At 40.9% G+C, this 18957-nt stretch overlaps 1 protein-coding gene across 1 annotated transcript in view; it reads right to left on the reverse strand.

The window, feature by feature from the left end:
* ATP6V1C1 (ATPase H+ transporting V1 subunit C1) overlaps window positions 1-12813 on the reverse strand; it is a 63193-nt gene extending 50380 nt beyond the window's left edge. The window contains exon 1 of the mRNA XM_036736409.1: window positions 12653-12813. The gene's annotated coding sequence lies outside the window, so the exon portion shown is untranslated. The remainder of the gene's footprint in view (window positions 1-12652) is intronic.
* Between the last annotated feature and the right edge of the window lie 6144 nt (window positions 12814-18957).

The raw sequence follows: 18957 nt of genomic DNA on the forward strand, positions 1-18957 counted from the left end.
TGAAAGAAGAAGCATGGACAATGGGTATAGACTGCTTTTTCTAGGAGTTTGGCTGTGAAAAGGATGACAGAGGGCAACAGTTTGAAAGGGGTGGTAGGGTTTTTCTAGTGACGGTTTTTTTTTTTTTCCAGGATTGGGGAGATGTTGGTCTGTCGGTAGAAGTAGGAAAGGAACCAGTGGAAGAACATGGGAGGAGAGGGGAATGAGAGGATGGAAGATGGTAGAAGCAATCTGCTGGAAAAACTGGGAGACAGGATGGAGGATGCATATAGAGAGGTTGGTCTTAGCATTTAGGGTCATCCATTTATTTGTGACTAGTCTCGAGAATAAGGGATGACAATAAGGGGTTCTGAAAAGAAGAAAAGGGCAGAAGAGAGAGCTCATAGCAAATGGTCTCTACTTTCTTGATAAGTATGATGTGAAGTCCTCAATTCAAAGAATGGAAGAGGGAATGATGTGAGAGGTTTAAGGAAAAAAGAGAAGACTTAGAACAGACTCTGTGGAGAGTGATATAGAGAACAAGTGAGTAAAAGGTTTATCTTGCTACAGTGAGGGCCCAGTTAAGCTTAGATAAAAAATCTGTAGTAGACCCAGTTGGCTAAGTAACATGTTTCTTCCAGATATATTCAGCACACAAAAGTAGGAGTGTGTGGAGATAGAGCAAAAGTAATCCAGAGTCCAGGTTTGGCAACACATGAGCACTGAAAGGAAAGAGCAGAACTAGTTATGGTCAAGATTAGAAAAGAAAGAAAGTGGTGTTAGAAGAATACTGAGGGACCAAGAGGTCAGAAGTCCCAGTGAAGCCAAAGAACAGATTTAGGACACCAATCCAGAAGCCTCATAGTGGAGCATGCTAGTCCTGATAAGAGAGGTGATGGAATCAGGACGCAGATTGACTTTTTTTTTTTCAAACTTGGTCAATATAAGAATTTGTTCTGCTAGAAGTTTTGTTTTTCTTGCTTTCCCTCTTGGGGGGAAAGGAGGTAGATTTTTGTTTTAAAATTTTTAACTTAAAAAAAAGAATAGTGTTTAGGAAGGTTAATACACAGAGAGAGACAGAAAATGAGATTTCAGAGTTTTTGATGACTGAGGCAGAATATTCATAGGATGATAAGATGAAGGCAATGATCATGGTTTCATGGTTTTGGGTGGAGTTAAGCTCAAATGGAGGAGTAGGTCATGTGAATTGAAGAGAATGAATAACTGAGAAGTTAGAATATCTGAGTAGACATCAATGTTTCCAACATAAGGGCTGGAAGTAAATTGGAGATAGGTTGTCAACAGGTACTGAAGTCCATGCAAATCTCTTACTTAACCTCACCTATAGAAAAGTCTGGTAATTTGAAGTATAAAGCTATTATAAAGGAATGTACAAGTACATACGTGTACTTTTAAAAAAACATTTTCTTAAACTATAGCCACTCCTTCATTTTCATGCCTTCTACACTTGTTTGCAAATCCTCAAAAATAGTTATAGTTTCACCAGCTAGCAAATCAACCAATCCTGGTAAGACATAAAAGATCAAACACAGAAACTACGAAATAAAGATTAATAATTCTACTTTTCCTAGGAAATTAACAGTGTAACTACATGACTTCTGGGAAAGCAGAACAGTGAATCACAAATGCCAAACAAGAATTGCAGGTGAATTTATGAGAGCACTCTGCCAAAATTAGTTTTGAGTCCAAAAATATCTTATTCGATCTCAAACAAATATGCTTTATTTACTCAGATAATTACTGTTCTTTCTCATAGATATTTTAACTATTTCTTTACAAAGGGGGAAGTGCAGGAGAGAGGTTGGAAACTACATAGTTGTACTGCTCTAAAAGCCTGGATTTTAACAGCCTAATTCCCTTGAAGGCATGTGTGCCTTTTAACATCCATGCATGTTCAGTCACACATTTTCTTTTTTTTTTTAATTTAATATATTTAGTTTTCAGCATTGGTTTTCACAAGAGTATGAATTACAAATTTTCTCCCCATTTCTACCCTCCCCCCCCCACTCCAAGATGGCGTATATTCTGGTTGCCCTGTTCCCCAGTCAGCCCTCCCTTCTGTCACCCCACTCCCCTCCCATCCCCTTTTCCCTTCCTTTCTTGTATGGCAAGATAAATTTCTACGCCCCATTGCCTGTGTATCTTATTTTCTAGTTGCACGCAAAAACTTTTTTTTTGAACATCTGTTTTTAAAACTTTGAGTTCCAAATTCTCTCCCCTCTTCCCTTCCCACCCACCCTCCCTAAGAAGTCAAGCAATTCAACACAGGCCACATGTGTATCATTATGTATAACTCTTCCACAATACTCATGTTGTGAAAGACTAACTATATTTTGCTCCTTCCCAACCCATCCCCCTTTATTGAATTTTCTCCCTTGACCCTGTCCCCTTTCCAAAGTGTTTGTTTTTGATTACCTCCACCCCCATCTGCCCTCCCTTCTATCATCCCCCCTTTTTTTAACTTCTTCCTCCTTTTTTCCTGTGGGGTAAGATACCCAATTGAGTATGTATGGTATTCCCTCCTCAGGTCAAATTTGATGAGAGCAAGATTCACTCATTCCCCCTCACCTGCCTTCTCTTCTCTTCCTACAGAACTGCTTTTTCTTGCCACTTTTATGCGAGATAATTTACCCCATTCTATCTCTCCCTATCTCCCTCTCTCAATATATTCCTCTCTCATCCCTTAATTTGATTTTATTTCTTTTATATATCTTCCCTTCATCTTCAACTCACCCTGTGCCTGCACGCTCGTGCGCTCTCTCTATATATACATACATACACATACATATACACATACATACACACTCACATATATATACATAAACATATATAGATATATATAGAGAGAGAGAGAGAGATATAGATATGCATATTCCCTTCAGCTACCCTAATACTGAGGTCTCATGAATCATACACATCATCTTTCCATGTAGGAATGTAAATAAAACAGTTCAACTTTAGTAAGTCCCTTGCAATTTCTTTTTTTTGTTTTTTCTTGACTACCTTTTTATGCTTCTCTTGATTCTTGTGTTTGAAAGTCAAATTTTCTATTCAGCTCTGGTCTTTTCACTGAGAAAGCTTGAAAATCCTCTATTTTATTGAAAATCCATATTTTGCCTTGGAGCATGATACTCAGTTTTGCTGGGTAGGTGATTCTTGGTTTTAATCCTAGCTCTATTGACCTCCAGAATATCGTATTCCAAGCCCTTCGATCTCTTAATGTAGCAGTTGCTAGATCTCAGGTTATTCTGATTATGTTTCCATAATACTCAAATTGTTTCTTTCTGGTTGCTTGCAGTATTTTCTCCTTGATCTGGGAGCTCTGGAATTTGGCGACAATATTCCTAGGAGACTTCTTTTTGGGATCTATTTGAGGCAGCGATTGGTGGATTCTTTCAATTTCTATTCTGCCCTGTGGCTCTAGAATATCAGGGCAGCTCTCCTTGATAATTTCTTGAAAGATGATATCTAGGCTCTTTTTTTGATCATGGCTTTCAGGTAGTCCAATAATTTTTAAATTATCTCTTCTGGATCTATTTTCCAGGTCAGTGGTTTTTCCAATGAGATATTTCACATTGTCTTCTATTTTTTCATTCCTTTGGTTCTGTTTGATAATATCTTGATTTCTCATAAAGTCACTAGTTTCCACTTGCTCCAATCTCATTTTTAAGATCGTATGTTCTTCAGTGGTCTTTTGGACCTCCTTTTCCATTTGGCTAATTCTGCCTTTCAAGGCATTCTTCTCCTCATTGGCTTTTTGGAGCTCTTTTGCCATTTGAGTTAGTCTGTTTTTTAAGGTGTTGTTTTCTTCAGTGTACTTTTCGGTATTTTTTTGGGTCTCCTTTAGCAAGTCATTGACTTGTTTTTCATGGTTTTCTCGCATCCTTCTCATTTCTCTTCCCAATTTTTCCTCTACTTCTCTAACTTGCTTTTCCAAATCCTTTTTGAGCTCTTCCATGGCCTGAGACCAGTTCACGGTTTTCTTAGAGGCTTTTGTTGTAGGCTCTTTGACTTTGTTGACTTCTTCTGGCTATATGTTTTGGTCTTCTTTGTGATCAAAGAAAGATTCCAGAGTCTGAGACTGAATCTGGGCGCGTTTTCACTGCCTGGCCATATTCCCAGCCAACTAACTTAACCCTTGAGTTTTTCAGCAGGGTATGACTGCTTGTAGAGTTGAGAGAACTATGTTCCAAGCCTGGGGGGATGCGCCAGCTCTGCCACACCAGCACTCCTCCTTCCCCAAGAACCCCTAACCCGGACTGGACTTAGATCTTCAGCAGGCTCTTCACTCCTGCTCTGATCCACCACTTAATTCCTCCCACCAGGTTGGCCTGGGGCTGGAAGTAACTGCAGCTGTAGTTCTGTAGCTGCCCCACCTCCGCTGCCCCGGGGGGCGGTAGCCTAACCCCGAACTCCTTCCACTCCTGCAGCTTCTCCGCTGTCTTTGGTGTTTGTGGGTTGAGAAGTCTGGTAACTGCTGCAGCGCCCTGGTTCAGGACGCTAGGGCCCACTCTGCCTGGCTCCTGGTCTGTTTGGTCCGCGCCGCTCATGCTGGGCTCTGCTCCGCTCTGCTCCCAGCTCTGTGTGGGATAGACCTCACCCAGAGACCATCCAGGCTGTCCTGGGCTGGAGCCCTGCTTCCCTCTGCTATTTTGTGGGTTCTGCAGTTCCAGAATTGGTTCAGAGCCATTTTTATAGGTTTTTGGAGGGACTTGGTGGGGAGGTCACACTAGTCCCTGCTTTTCAGCTGCCATCTTGGCTCCGCCCCCAGGAGCTTCAGTCACACATTTTCTAAGCTTCAATTTCCTGTATTACCTACCTCAAATGGATATTGAAAGGATCAAATGAAATACCATATGTAAGGCATTCTGCAACTGCTATATAAATGTCATTACAGTCATCATTACAGTTTTGCTTCCTTCTTGCTGAGAGGCTGGGTGTTACAGTAGAAGGAGCACTCTCTGGCTTCAGAGTTAGAAGATATGGATACAGATCTTAACTCTATAACCTGTGTCATTTGGAACAAACAAGTCACATAACTTCCCTGAGCTCGTTTTCACATCTATAGAATGAAGGGGTTGGACTGGATAGGCTCTAAGGTCCCCTACAGCTCTAAATCTATGATCCTAGGAACAAAATCAACCAGTTCTTATTGCCTCCACTACCCAATCTGTTTACTTTGTACTTCCTTCCTAGACTGTTTTAGTCAATATTCCTTTACTGTGACAGTCCCAGATCTCCTATCTCTATTCCTAATATTTTGCCTAGTCTCTCTCATAAGCAAGAAACAAACTCCCTTCTGTTTTAAATTAACCCATGAAGTCCCTCCTCCAAAAAGCTTTCCTTGATTAACTCTACCCATTCTTCACCAGTGACAGCTTCCTCTCTCCTCAGCCAGGATTCCTTTAGAACTTTCCCAACTCGAGGCATTTTCTTTCTTGCCATACAATACTCACACAAGATTACTAAATCAAAAGAACTGATCCCATGTGCCTTTCCTGGTTCCACAAATGAGATTTCCAAAAGGCTGCTTCTTTTTTCTTCTCCTAAGAATTGATAAGTTAACTGAAATGGGGTACCGTGCCTCATTTCACTAGTTTAAGTGCTAAAAGCTAACACATTCCTGTAAGTATTACAAGCAGCAATATGATATGGTGAAAAGGGCATCGTTACCTAGTTAACCTGGATTTGGCTCCCATTGCTATCACTGTCTGACCCTGCGCCATCTCTCTAAGCCTCAAATTTCTTCTTCTATAAAATAAGGATAATAATACCTGCACTACCTACCAAAGAGGGTTGTTGCAATTCAAAAGAGAACAATGGCTCGTATTTACAAAGTACTTTAATGTTTACAAAGTGCTTGATATACACTTCATCTGATTCTCGTAACAACCCTGTGGGGACGGTTCCTATATATTATTCCCATTTTAGATATAAGGAAACTAAGGCTCAGAGAAATTAAATAGTTTACCTAGGGCCACTCAGAAAGTATCAGAGGCAAGAGTGAAATCTAAATCTTCCCTACTTCCAAGTCCAGTGCTTTCTCCACTATTATACCATGCTATTTTTCGCGGATGTGCATAAAGCAACTTATACAAGCTATTTATTATATGCATTCATGATTGTTTAACATCTCCAGGCAACCAATCAGGAAGTATTTATTAAATGTTTACCATATGCCAGACCTTGCACTAAGACCTGGGGCTACAAGACAAAAATTGAAACAGCTTCTGTCCTCAAAGAACTTACATGCTAAGGGCAGGGTAGGCAAAACTATGGCTCGCCACCTGTTTTTGTACAGCCCATGAGCTAAGAATGGTTTTTACATTTTTAAGCATAAAACTTTATTTTAAAATGTTTTGCATAATTATAAAATTTTATCTTAATATGTAAAAATCATTCTTTGCTCAAAAGCTGTACAAAAACAGGCTGCATCTGTAGTTTGCTGACCCCTGTTCTAGAATATCCACGAAGGTTTCAAACAATCCCTCCTGAAACCAGCAACCCAAAATATCACTGATTTTGATGCTTTCATCTGACTGAAATGCAAGCCAATTTTCAGCTTAGAGAATTGGGGTGGGGAAGGCAAGTGTCTACATTTTTTAAAAACTGCCTGTGTGCACATAACTTCCCTTCAAGCTTTGCTAATACCAAGGTAGCAAACAGATGATTAAGATCTTATCAAAGCACGACAAAATGAAGTAGAAGCTGCATGACCTCAAATTGTAAATGAAATAATAACACACTGCTTTCCAGTTGTGGCACAAGGCACAACTGTAACAGTATAGCTTATTATGAATCATTTATCATAACTAAAGAATGCAGAAGGCATGCTACTGGAGGGACTGCTACAAAACATGGTAATGTATGAAGATCAAATATATATTGTTTTTATTATTTGATTCTTTATAAATGATACCCTTTGTGAGAAATCTTTTTTCTTTTGTCCTTGCTCATAAACCATTAATTTGCTTAAATGTTTCTGATGACTTGGAGGATGACTTAATATATTCTCTCAAGTAATGATTTTGGAAATTTACATAACGAAATTTTTCAGGTTACTCGTTAAAATATATACATTTTACAAATCAAGATGGTTCTTATGTATTCTTCTTGGTTTCAAATTTAATATTTTTACATGTTATGTAGGTTTATTAAATACCTGCTGATTTTCACTTTATAAATAACTCACTTTGTAAATAAATCTTCACTTTATAAATTATTGTATTTAATGTTAAAGAAAAATTCTACTCTACACTTGGCAAGTATACTTAATTCATATAATTTCAACTTCATTCCTCCCCCACTCCCAGTAGTTCTAATATGAATTTCTGAAATGTAATTCCCCTTTGGTTTTTATTATAAAAGGGGGAGAGGGGAAAAAAATTCCCCAACAAAACAAATGAGAATTTTTAGTGAAGTTGTATGGCATGCTAATCCACTGCCAGGAACTGCAAACAACCCAGCAGCCTAATTTTCCTTCGTTTCCTACACAGTCAGCACTCTGCTGAGTCCTGGATTTTCCCTCTGCCAACGGATATTCCTGGACTTAAACAATTTTTCCCTTGCCTAGTGAGTCTCTGGACTCATATCTGCTGCTCCTTGATTACTATCCCTTTTCTTTATATCTTTGGGAATTTATAATGTCAATCAGAATGACACTGCAATAACACCCTTCACTAGACTGGTAAGTGTTGTCATCATCACAGGATACTCTAGTAAAATTCTTCAAGTTAAAAGTCCAGTTGATATCTGACTTAGTTTTGCTGAACTGCTTTTTTTCCCTTTTTATTCTGTTACAACAGATGGTTCCATGCATAGGAAAAGGGAAAGAAAGATTATGTAAAAACAAAAGTGACTTAATAAAAAAACAATTTTAAAGCCTACTAAAAATGAATTTATTCCCTTCTCTATCAATTGGGTAAATCTGAAATTGTGCATATAACCTGATTTAGAGGGAGGGATGCCTATGTTTCAGAAATTAATTATATTTGCACATTACTGTAATATGTGATCAAAGGTCCTTTAATAATAAATTTTACAATTTCATATTTTTAAAAAACATAAGCACAAAATCGAGACCCTAGAAAACAGGGCTTCAAATGCTGCAAACTCAACTTTTTTTGAAAGACCCATGGCAAAAATATCACTCTTAATTGTCAGCTGAAGGAAAATTGCAAGTTACTGAGTCAGTATTTTTCAAATCACTTGCTAGACATCATTTTATTTAAACATTTTTGAAAGGAGAGCATTGTTTTTATCTATGTGACATTTTTACTTCCAATGCACTTCACACATTATCTTATTTTAAATAGACAGATTGATTTCAACAACTAATCATAGTGATGGAACAAATAACACCTGAGAAGCCCAATTAAAAAATAAGTGTTTAATTTTATAAAACAGAGCTTGAAATGATCGGTTCCCAGGTCACTTTTGCCAATCACAAATTTCAAACTAGCCCTGGTTGACAGTCAGTACTAGCTTGCCCAGAATACAATAATACATGTTTCTCAGAAATCTTGAAAACACCGATGATATACAAGTTTTACAGTGGCTCAGGTTTTGACTAAAAATGCTGATGATTATTCAGGTCTATAAAAAGACAAGGGAAAAATTCTAAATCTAAAATAGGCCTGCAAATCTAAAATATACTGCAAAAATCCATTTAAAATTAGTAAAATTCTAATATTTAGCTTCAGGATTTCAAAAGCCATTACTAAAAATGGATATATTTATTCCCACTATACTGGAAATTTCATAAAAGCCAAAGTGTTCCACTCAGTGTTTGGAAGTACAGTATTACATTAATCACCTATCACACAGAATTTACAGTAACATTAGTCAGACCTTTAGTATTTTTGCTGTAGATTTTATCTAGATTGTGCAAGATATACCTAAAGAGAAAAAGATCTTTGATATGCAATCTTAAGCCCAATCCTCAATATAATTTGAGATACCTTACATGGCTAGGGACTGTGATGAACAGCCATTTTCCAACTGCTTTTAGACCATATTGTTTCCTAGCACTTGCTCCAAATGTTCTGGGTACTGACTGGACTCACTTTACCTATGTCTAGGAAAAAATGTCTTTAAAAGCAGTTCCTCGCCAACTCCCGAGTGCTGCCCAGCTTCAGATGTTCACTTGCCACCTTTTAAAGCCCAAAGTCAAATATTACAACAATAATTCCATTTACATAGTGCTGCTGAAGATATACAGGGCACTTTCCTACCTTTAGAGGTACACAGTACATGTATTATTATAATTTTTTTTTAATGAAGAAACTGATGCTCAGAGAACCAGCTTGTCTAAAGTCCCAGAGTAGAAAGTAGAGACAGGCCTCAAACCCATGTCCAAATCTTACTACAAATCCAGTTTCTACTATACTATGCTATTTCCCTAAGAAAAAAATTATTTGGGACTTAGCGTCTTAAGATGCTAATATATATACACATATGTGTGTATAAATACATACATATATATGTGTATAGGTATATGTATATATGTGTGTGTATGTGTATGTATATATGTGGTATATATACATATACACACACATACACACACACACACACACACACATATTTAAATAAACTACAACAGCCTAGACTATAGAAGGAGTTCTTAACTTAACGTCCACGAAGGTTCAAGGTATCAATTAAGACCTTTGAAGGAGGCCATGAACTTGGAGGAAAAAATAAACCTTTATTTTCGCTAACCTCTAAGTGAAATTTAGCGTTTCATTCAATTAGGAATGTAGGCAGCAAGCACTATTCTGAGAAGAGGGTTATAAGTTTCATTAGACTGTCAAAGGGGTCCGTGACACACACACAAAAGGTTAAGAACCCCTGCTCTCCAGGAATATATAATGGTATCATATGTGGGACAACAGCAAGAGATATGAGACCTAAATTCTAATCCCACTTTTAGATAAATCAATTTTCCTTTATATACTTATTTTCATATCTATAAACTGAATTACATATGCTACTACCTAGCACATGGGAATTTATAATTAGAAACAAATGAAATAAGAGATATGAATAGCATGTAAGTTGTCTAAAAACCTAGCATCTGTTATCAATAAAAGGTATTAACACTATTTTCTCTCCTGCCTCCCTAACCAACACATAGGAAGGAAAGGTGTTCTGGACAACTGTCAATTTCTCATACCAACTCTTATCACAAGAAGTATTATTTTTGTCATATGCCTGCAAAACTTATCTTCGGCCCTCTAACTATTTCCACAACTTTTGAAATAGTTCCTGTGACAAAAAAAAATAAATAAGTTAAAAGATGCAAAGCAAACCTTTGCAAAAGTGTCTTTCAACCAATTCTCCCTCTCTAAGACTCCTACCATGCATCTCTGGGATCCCTGCCACCACTCCCACAGAATTCAAGGGCTGCTTGAATGGTAGCTAAATATATAGAAAAAAGAGAGCTAAAGTCACTGTGATCATTATTTTCCTGCTCCCCAAAATAAGAGTTCAGTCTAAAATTCTCTCCCTTTACAAGTCAATATAAGAAACAAGCTCACTGTTTCTCAATGCAAGACCTAAGATCCATGAATGGTACTTTGCTAGGTAAAAGGTCAAGCACAGAACTGGGCTTCAGAAAGAGGGATGGGAGCTAAATACCAGTTGACTTAACTTGAAACAAAAGACAACAGGATTTGTCCTCTAGGTTCATGAGCCTCTAACATAGAAAATCCCCCAAAGAAGTCATTCTTAGAACATGTGGTCACATATTATAGCAGCAGAATTTAGAGTTGGAAGGAATTTCTAATCTAACCAAGTCATTGTAGAAATGAGGAAATTGAGGGGAAGAGGGGCTAAGTGACATGCACACTACATGGATATTAAGTAACAGAACCAGGATTTCAAACCAGTCCTCTAACTCCAAATGCATCCCTCCAACTCCAAATTTATCACTCTTTGTGTGCCACTTGTACCTTCTAAGGAATTAAGAATTTCCATCTTTATATCCACAGTATATAAGCACAGTTAATCTATACTTAGTAGGCACTTAAATACACAAAGAATTTGAGCAGAGAATCTGGTGAAAGTAGACAAGAAAAGACTGTGACACAGGAATATCAGGGAATAGTTTAGTAAGTCAGTTTGGCAGGAACATAGATTATGTGAACGGGGATAATGAGAGACAAAGCTGGTTCAGGCCGGATTGTAGGATGCCTTTAACTAGAGGAAGGGAAGGGAATATAAATTTATATAGCCTTCTAAGTGCCAGGCACTGTACCTTATAAGTACTTTACAAATATTATTTCATTTGATCCTCACAACATTCCTGTAAGGTAGGAACTATTATTATCCTCACTTTACAGTTGAGGAAACTAAGGCAAACAGAGGTTAAGTGACTTGCCCAGGGTCACACAGCCATAGTATCTGAGACTGGATTTGAACTAAGGTCTTCCTGACTCCACGCCCAAAAGTTTCTATCTACTGCACCACCTAGCTGCCTCCAAATTATCATTTGGACTTTATTTGATAACCCACTAGGTGCTTTTCAGCAAAGAAAATAAGCTCCGTGAACAGGCATATTACCTAATAGATGCTTTTTGAATGAGATCAGGGCTTTACATTAATCATTCTGACAATGGTCTATCCACTCTAAGAGAATGGAGGCAGGGAGACCAGTTAAAATGTTACTCTACTCCAATACTCGTAAGGATATGTAAAGACGATCCCAACAAAGGTGACAGATAACAGTAGTCGGTCGAGAATCATTTATTAAGCATTCACTAGGTGCCAAGGGCTAGGATACAAAGCAAGGAAAAAACCTGGCCCTTGCACCCTCAACGAGCTGACATTGGAGATACGATGTACCAAAAACTGCACATACAAAATATATACAGTATAATGGAACATAATAATCACAGAGGGAAAGGGGTGGGGGAGGAGCAACATCGAGAAAGACTGGCTCCAGAAAGTGGGATTGAGCTGAATCTTGAAGAAAGCCAGAGAAGCCAGGAAGTGGAGGTGAGAAGGAAGAGGTACAGTACAGGGGAAGAACTAACGAAAAGGCATTAGAGAAACATTTCAGAGGTAGAATGAATAGATGTAAGTTACGGAACAAAATGGCCCGGCCTTGGTCCAGCGAAGGGGCCCCGGATGGGCTTTCTGCGCCTCTCATTTCCCTACCCCAACGATCCTGTGACCCGGCACCCCCACAAAATGAGGGGCTTTGAGTGTGCAGTGACCGAACCATGACCTTGTAATCTCTTATAAGCTAGGCCCCCAGGACCCCAGTGACCTCTGCCCCTCCCCCCCGCCTCCGCAAGTGAAGGGCCCTGCGCCCCCAGTGACCTATGTATAAGGCCTGCCTTCCAGTCTTCCCCCGCCCTCCACCTACTCTTCACCGTACACAGCGGCAGACGACAGGCATGGGGAGAAGGTTGGGCCCAGGTCCGAGGCATGCCTGCTCAGAGAGCGCAGCTCGGGAAGCAGGTCGGCAGACAACAGACGACATACGGCCCCAGGGCGGTTGCTTCTCTGGGCTGCGGGCGAGGAAGAGCGAAGCGGCCAGCGTCCCCGCTGTGTCTTCCCCGCCTGACAGCCGAAGAAATCAACCAACCCTGCACGGCCCCCCGCCACCCCGCTCCGGTCCTCTCCGTCCGCCGGGGCGCCCATCACTCACCGGAGGCGCTGGCAAGATAAAAAAAAAAAAGACGACGGAGGCGGGAAACCCGGGAGGACTTGGCAGCTCAGCTCTCCATCTCCCCGCTCTCGGGCTCCCTCAGCCCTAGCACCTACCGACGCGAGTCACGTGCCAAGCCCAAGCAAGTCAGCTGACCCCTCGCGCCGGCCGACGCCACCGCCCCGCCCGCGCGCTGCACAGAACTGCGCCTGCGGCCGAGGGAGGGGCGGGGCTTCGGGAGAATGAGGGGGCGGGAGTGGGTGGGAGGGAGAAAAAAAGGTGGGGGCGGGGCAAAGGGACCAAAGAGAAGGGAAGGGCAGTCTGGTCTGACTCTGCGGGTCAGCTGGTGGTTTGCTCTTCAGCTCAGAGGGCCATTGTGAAAGTGACCCTTCTACTCCGTCCTAGGCTTGCTCCCGGCCCACCCCCTCTGCAGGCCCAAATTTGGCCAAGCGCCACCTTCCCAGAGCCCCTCTCGCGGGTGCGTGGTGTCGGAGCCAACGCCTGCCCAGTGGCGCCGCTAACCGTCGTCCTGGAGCCCCGGGACGCGCGGGGGCAGGGGCGCCCGCCACTCTCCGGAACCGGGCATTTCCATCCTTATGAAACTGTGCCCTGAATTGAACCCGCTTTTCCTGCTGGGAGACGAGGATGTTCCGGGTAGAAGAGCTGGCCATCTTGCCCGGACTTTTTTTTAACTGATGGAGAAACCGAGGCACAGGGGTGAGGGACCTGCTGGTTGTTAGTGGCAGCATCAGGGCCCTGGGGGTCCTAAATCCCTCAGTCCATTCTACCACGCTGGTTGTCTTTGTGATACTTACGTATACAGTCAGTCAACAAGCATTAAGTACCCACCAGACGCCAGGAGCCGTGTTGTTAACCTTACTATATGGTTGGACTTAAAACTAGTAATCAATTAATTTATCCTCTACTCAACCAGAGTCCTCCAAATGTGAGTGTTTTGCTCCAGGTGACACCGGTGCCAGGAATATCCACATTGAATACCCGTGACCCGGGGCTTAGCACAGTGCCTGGCATATAGTAGGCACTTAAAAAAATGTTTATTGAACTGACCTACATTTGGCTCGATTGCAGTTCACAAGCCCTTTCTACTTATGTAATAAAAAGACCGAAGTTCTTACTTTGTGGTAGAAATAATGAATCCCCTGAAGTGGCATGTATTCAAATTTGCACTATTTGAAGTTATAATTTATGTATATATGAAACATGTAATGCAAATTTGATTGACACCACTTAAGAGAATTCATTCGTTCTAATCAGCCTCATTGTAAAATTTTGGGCAGCAGCATTTGGTAATAAGCCTAGCATATTACACTTTACAGACAGACTTTGTAAATGCTTCTGTTTTGAATGATGTGGTGTAAATGATCCTGCTTTCTAATGGATCTTAGTATGGGCGAAAATGAATTTTTTTTTAAAAGAGATACTAAGTACTTATTTCTACTTTACAACTCCATACCCCCACCTCAAAAAATCTCTTGTTTCAAGGTTTAGCTCAAATTCTCCTTCTTATGCAAAGCCATTTTCGCCCCCACCTCCTGCCACTAATGCCTCTTCTCCACCCTTCCCCCAGTTATATTGTATTAATTTTTATATATTTTATATATGCTTATTGTAAGAAATGGGAGGAGGAGTTTTGTTTCCACAGAACTAAAGGTGTGCTTCCCCGCCCTCCCCCATCCCAGCTTTAGCAGAGACCAGGCCTCAAGGTCCGTCAGGTGAGAGGTCAGAGGCTTGTACGCATGTACATACTTTTTGAGAAGGCAGTCTAGGGAATTAGAGAGGCCAAACCCACTTGAACCTGTTCAAGCTTATCTAGGGTCTGGTCTTGGTCAAGAATCCAGGCCTACTGATTTGTGTCATTTGCATATGTTAAAGAGGGAAAGTAGGGGAAGTAAAAGAATATAGTTTAATCCTAAACTAGGACAAGGAAAATCTAATTAACTTCACTTTTGCTTCCGTATCCTTATTATCCTATTTATATAAACTGTATAACCTAGGAAAACTATGTAAAAAATAAAGATTGTAAACTAACCATGACTCTAGCAGGAGTGGAGGGAATGGTTACCCCTGCTCCTGCAGCTCTATCGGTGTGAGTGTTCCCGTGAGCACTACACCCGCTCTCCCGGGAGCGTAATAAAATGCCTTCCTCTGCCCGCTCTGGTCCTGAATTCTTTGGGTGTGAATGGGCAAATCACATGGGTTTTCCTAAGGTCAAGTGAGGGGAAGCAACAGGCAGCGGAAGCTTGCCAGGCTTACTCCTGTGATCCCCACTGTGGTGTTAAGAGGGCTTACCACTCTGGATTCCCTTGGGGAACCCTGTGGTCTGCACGGCCTTCTTAAGGGGAAATCACATGGGACTTCCGGCCCTGTCTCGGGAGCCTTGTGATCTTACTGCCATCCTAAGGGGCCATCACTTGGGTCCTCCTTAAGGTCTGACCCCTAGGAGGCCCTGTGATCCCCACAGATTAAGGAGGGGCTACCACTTGGTCTTCCTCTGGGAGTCCTGTGGTCTGTACAGCCTTCCCTAGGGATTATCACAGGGTTCTTCTTCAGGACTTTGGCCCGCCTAGGAAGTCCAGTGATCGCCAAAACCACGTTTCTCACATTATGAAATGAATTTTCTCTGGGCTAACCATCCTAAAGTCAGACCTCTAGATCTTCCCCTAGGATTGTAGGGGGTGCCCCTGAAAGATTGGGATAAATCTCTGAGGCACTTCCATTACGTGTTATCTATACTCTCTAGGAAGGAGGCTCCCCGGCCTCTTTGTGCAGGAGAATTTCTTTAGTGGCACACTACATACTCATAAGGCCTACGCTTAGTGGTCAGTCTCTCTTTTCACTGTTTCCCCTGGTTTGAAAATTTTGCTGTCTTAAGCAAATCAGCCAGGATATATTTTGAACACACTGTCTTTGTCCCCAATCCCGAGTAATGCTGGGATTCCCTAGAAAGCAGGAACAATTGATTGTCCTTTCACTTGCTTCGCCCGGCCATACAAGAGTCTCAAAACAGTTGAGACATGATCATGTACAATCCCAATATACAGATGAAAATTACAGTTGTCCCCAAATACAAGGTTATGCAGATTCAACAAAGAATATTTTACAAAAAATACTGCTTATGTGGTACTTATTTGGTAAGTAGTGCCTTTCTCGGTACTCAAAATAGCCTTCCTCAATCAACAAAAGAGAAAAAGATAATCAGTTTCTTATCTTAGAATTCCTATAGAGCTGTTCAGACCATGTGGGGCTTTCTCTGTAGAATTTAGGACCTGGGAGAGGCTAGAAGTTACTCTCTCCCTTATGCTCAGGAGACTAGACAAATCACTTGTCCCAGTGCTTACGAAGCAGCTCTGGGTCCTGGGGGGCTGGGCACTCCCTTTTCCATTAGTACACTCCCTGCTCTGAACCCACATTCACAGAGTGGGTCTAATCATTAATTCCAACAAAAAAGAAAACTAAGCTTTTCATTTCAAAAGGAAAGCTGAGTCTCAACAAAAATCCCAGAGCGAGTGTGGACACTGATCAGGGACCTGGGGGTTGACTAGAAGTCAGCCCCTCACCCTCTGGCAAAAAACACAACTGCCATGGGCAAAAACTCTTCCATGATTCTCTCAGTACACAGAACCATCCATCCGGTGTCTGGACAAAATTTTCTGGGTGTTCTTTTCTACATGAGACAGAACCAAAATTTCTCTATGTTGAAAAAAATCCTCTTACAATTCCTGGAAATTTTCCTCTGAGTCCTTATTACGAAAGACATGCAAAAATTCCCCTTATAGATCTCTGTCACTAAAAAGGCATTCCTACTAGAATTCCAAATTTAACCAATAACAGGACAAGGAGGGGCAGAGAAAATAGTAAACAAGGAAAAAGAATTAAACATGAAGAGTTGATAACTGGAGTGAGGCTGAGTAATCAAATCTAACTCTAGAAAATAACAGTGCATAAAGATCTCACGATAAAGAAACAATCTAGCTCTGTTTAAACACAGAAAGAAAAAAAGAACATTTCTTAACTGGCTACTATCATTTTAAGTAATCCAAGCTTTAAACTACTCATTCACCTCAATATCACTACTTATACAGAATTCAGTAATTCAGCAAATATCAGTATTTAGACATTTAACGTCAACAAATACCTGAAAAAGGACTGACTTGTAAGGGAAACACATACCCCAAAAATGACTGTACAATTACAGCCTAAAACGGAGGTGGGGGCGGGGGCCGGAAGTTGCCAGTTCTTTAGGATAGCAAACTAGGGTATTTATAATGAAAGATCTGGGTAGAGAAAATCTCCAGAAGTGTTTACAAATGCAAAGGACCCAAATTTTATCCCAAATGACATCCCACCTATAGCAAGTACTCCCTGGCCTTCCTCTTCCAGAGTCAGACCAGTTACATCTACTCTGAGTTCTAGCGGGTACCCCTGAGGCGTTTGAGTGTCTTTGCTAAACCATAGATTCCACCTTCTATTCCAATATAATTTCCTCACAGTTGACAACCAGTGACTAGTGTCCTAAACAGCATCAATTAGTTTTTGCAAAGGAATATTTACTTCAAAGATACTGTAAGAACAGAAGTACAAAAATTCCCTTAATACCCCAAGGGACACAGTCTCTCCTATACTACTTCACTCTTTTGGGTGAAAGTGGGGTTGGTCTTAACAGTTTTTACATAGCATTGGTCTCACCAAGTTCAAGGCATTGCTCCTGGATGAGTCCTTGTCTCAGCTACCACTGGCCTGTGCCCCAACAGGGATGTGCTGTCATACCACTTGTTAAATTTTTGATGTGAGCATTTTACACTTTGGAAATTGGCAAAAACTACAGATCAGAGATTTATTATTTTCTTGATTATCTAGGCTTAAGAAAATGACGGAGAAAACATTTATAATATAGATTAAATTACAAGTGTGTCCTGCATGCAATCACTGCCCTCTCATCCCAAGCCAGTTGCTAAATATTTAGCAGGATGTCCCAGGTTCCAAAGGTTGCTCCTTGAAAAGTTAGCGCTGGCCCACATATGTACCTCAATGCAGAGGGACTGAGGCCTCTCCTCTTATGACATTGTTTCTCTCCTCTAACCCAAATGCTACCAAGCAGGAAAAAGTCCAAACCAAAAAAAGAGGCAGAGCTTGATAAGTGCCTTTTGAATTAGACAATCACAAAGCATCCTTCTCAGCACATGTTTGCAGATCAGTCAGTCACAGAAGGTCTACGCGTGCTGCAAAGTGTCTCCATGGTGCTTCTATTACCTACCATTACACCTCTACAGGAAGTAGGATCCCCAGTCTCTTTCGTAAAGGGAATTGCATCAGTGGCAAACATCTTATGCATAGTATTAAGGACTAGGCTCAGTGACCAACCTCCCATTACATGCATATGTGTATATGCCTCTCCCTATAGAATGTAAGCTATTTGAAGGCAAGGCAGGTACTATTTTAATTATATCTCTGTGTCCTCAGGGCCTTGCACTTTTTTTTTTTGGTTATTACCCCTGACTGATAGAGGGAGCCCTTGATGAGGACATTCCTTTATTAATAGAAATGATACCTTCTCTGTAACTAAGAATCTTAGACAGAATTATGCAAAAAAAAACTTTACATAGGTTAGCTCTAACCGTTAGAAAGTTCTTTTTGTGGAGGTGGAGCCAAGGTGGTGGAGAAAAGGCAGTGAGTCAACTGAGCTCTCCCCAAAACCCCTCCAAACACCTTTAAAAATGCCATAAAACAATTATTGAAATGACAGAACCCACAAAAGGACAGAGTAAAATAATTTTCCAGCCAAGGACAACCTAGTAGGTCATCAAGAAAGTAGGTCTGTCACGCCTAGGTGAGAGTGGAGCACAGTCCTGCACAGGCCATGCCAGCACACACCCAGGCCCCAGCAAACTAGGAGCAGGTGTTGGGAGCCACTGAAACAGAAATGGCAATGGCAGCAGGTACTCCTGGAGCTCTGAACCCACAGTTGGTAAGGGCATTGAACAATTGATCAGAAGGAGATTGCAATTCGAGTGCTGTGCAGCTGCAGTCAGGATGACACAAGATTTAATAGTTTCTGCATTAAAAGACTAGAGGTCTTGGAATATAATACTCCAGAGATTAGGCTTACAACCAAGAATCACCTACCCAGTGAAAGTGAGTATAATCCTTCAGAAGGAAAAATGGATATTCAATGAAATAGAGGACTTTCAAGCATTCTTGATGAAAAGACCAGCACTGAATAGAAAATCTGACTTTCAAATACAGGAATCAAGAGAAACATAAAAAGGTAAATAGGGAAGGGAAAT

The sequence above is a fragment of the Trichosurus vulpecula genome, chromosome 1 (genome assembly GCF_011100635.1).
Source record: "Trichosurus vulpecula isolate mTriVul1 chromosome 1, mTriVul1.pri, whole genome shotgun sequence".
NCBI classification, from domain to species: domain Eukaryota; kingdom Metazoa; phylum Chordata; class Mammalia; order Diprotodontia; family Phalangeridae; genus Trichosurus; species Trichosurus vulpecula.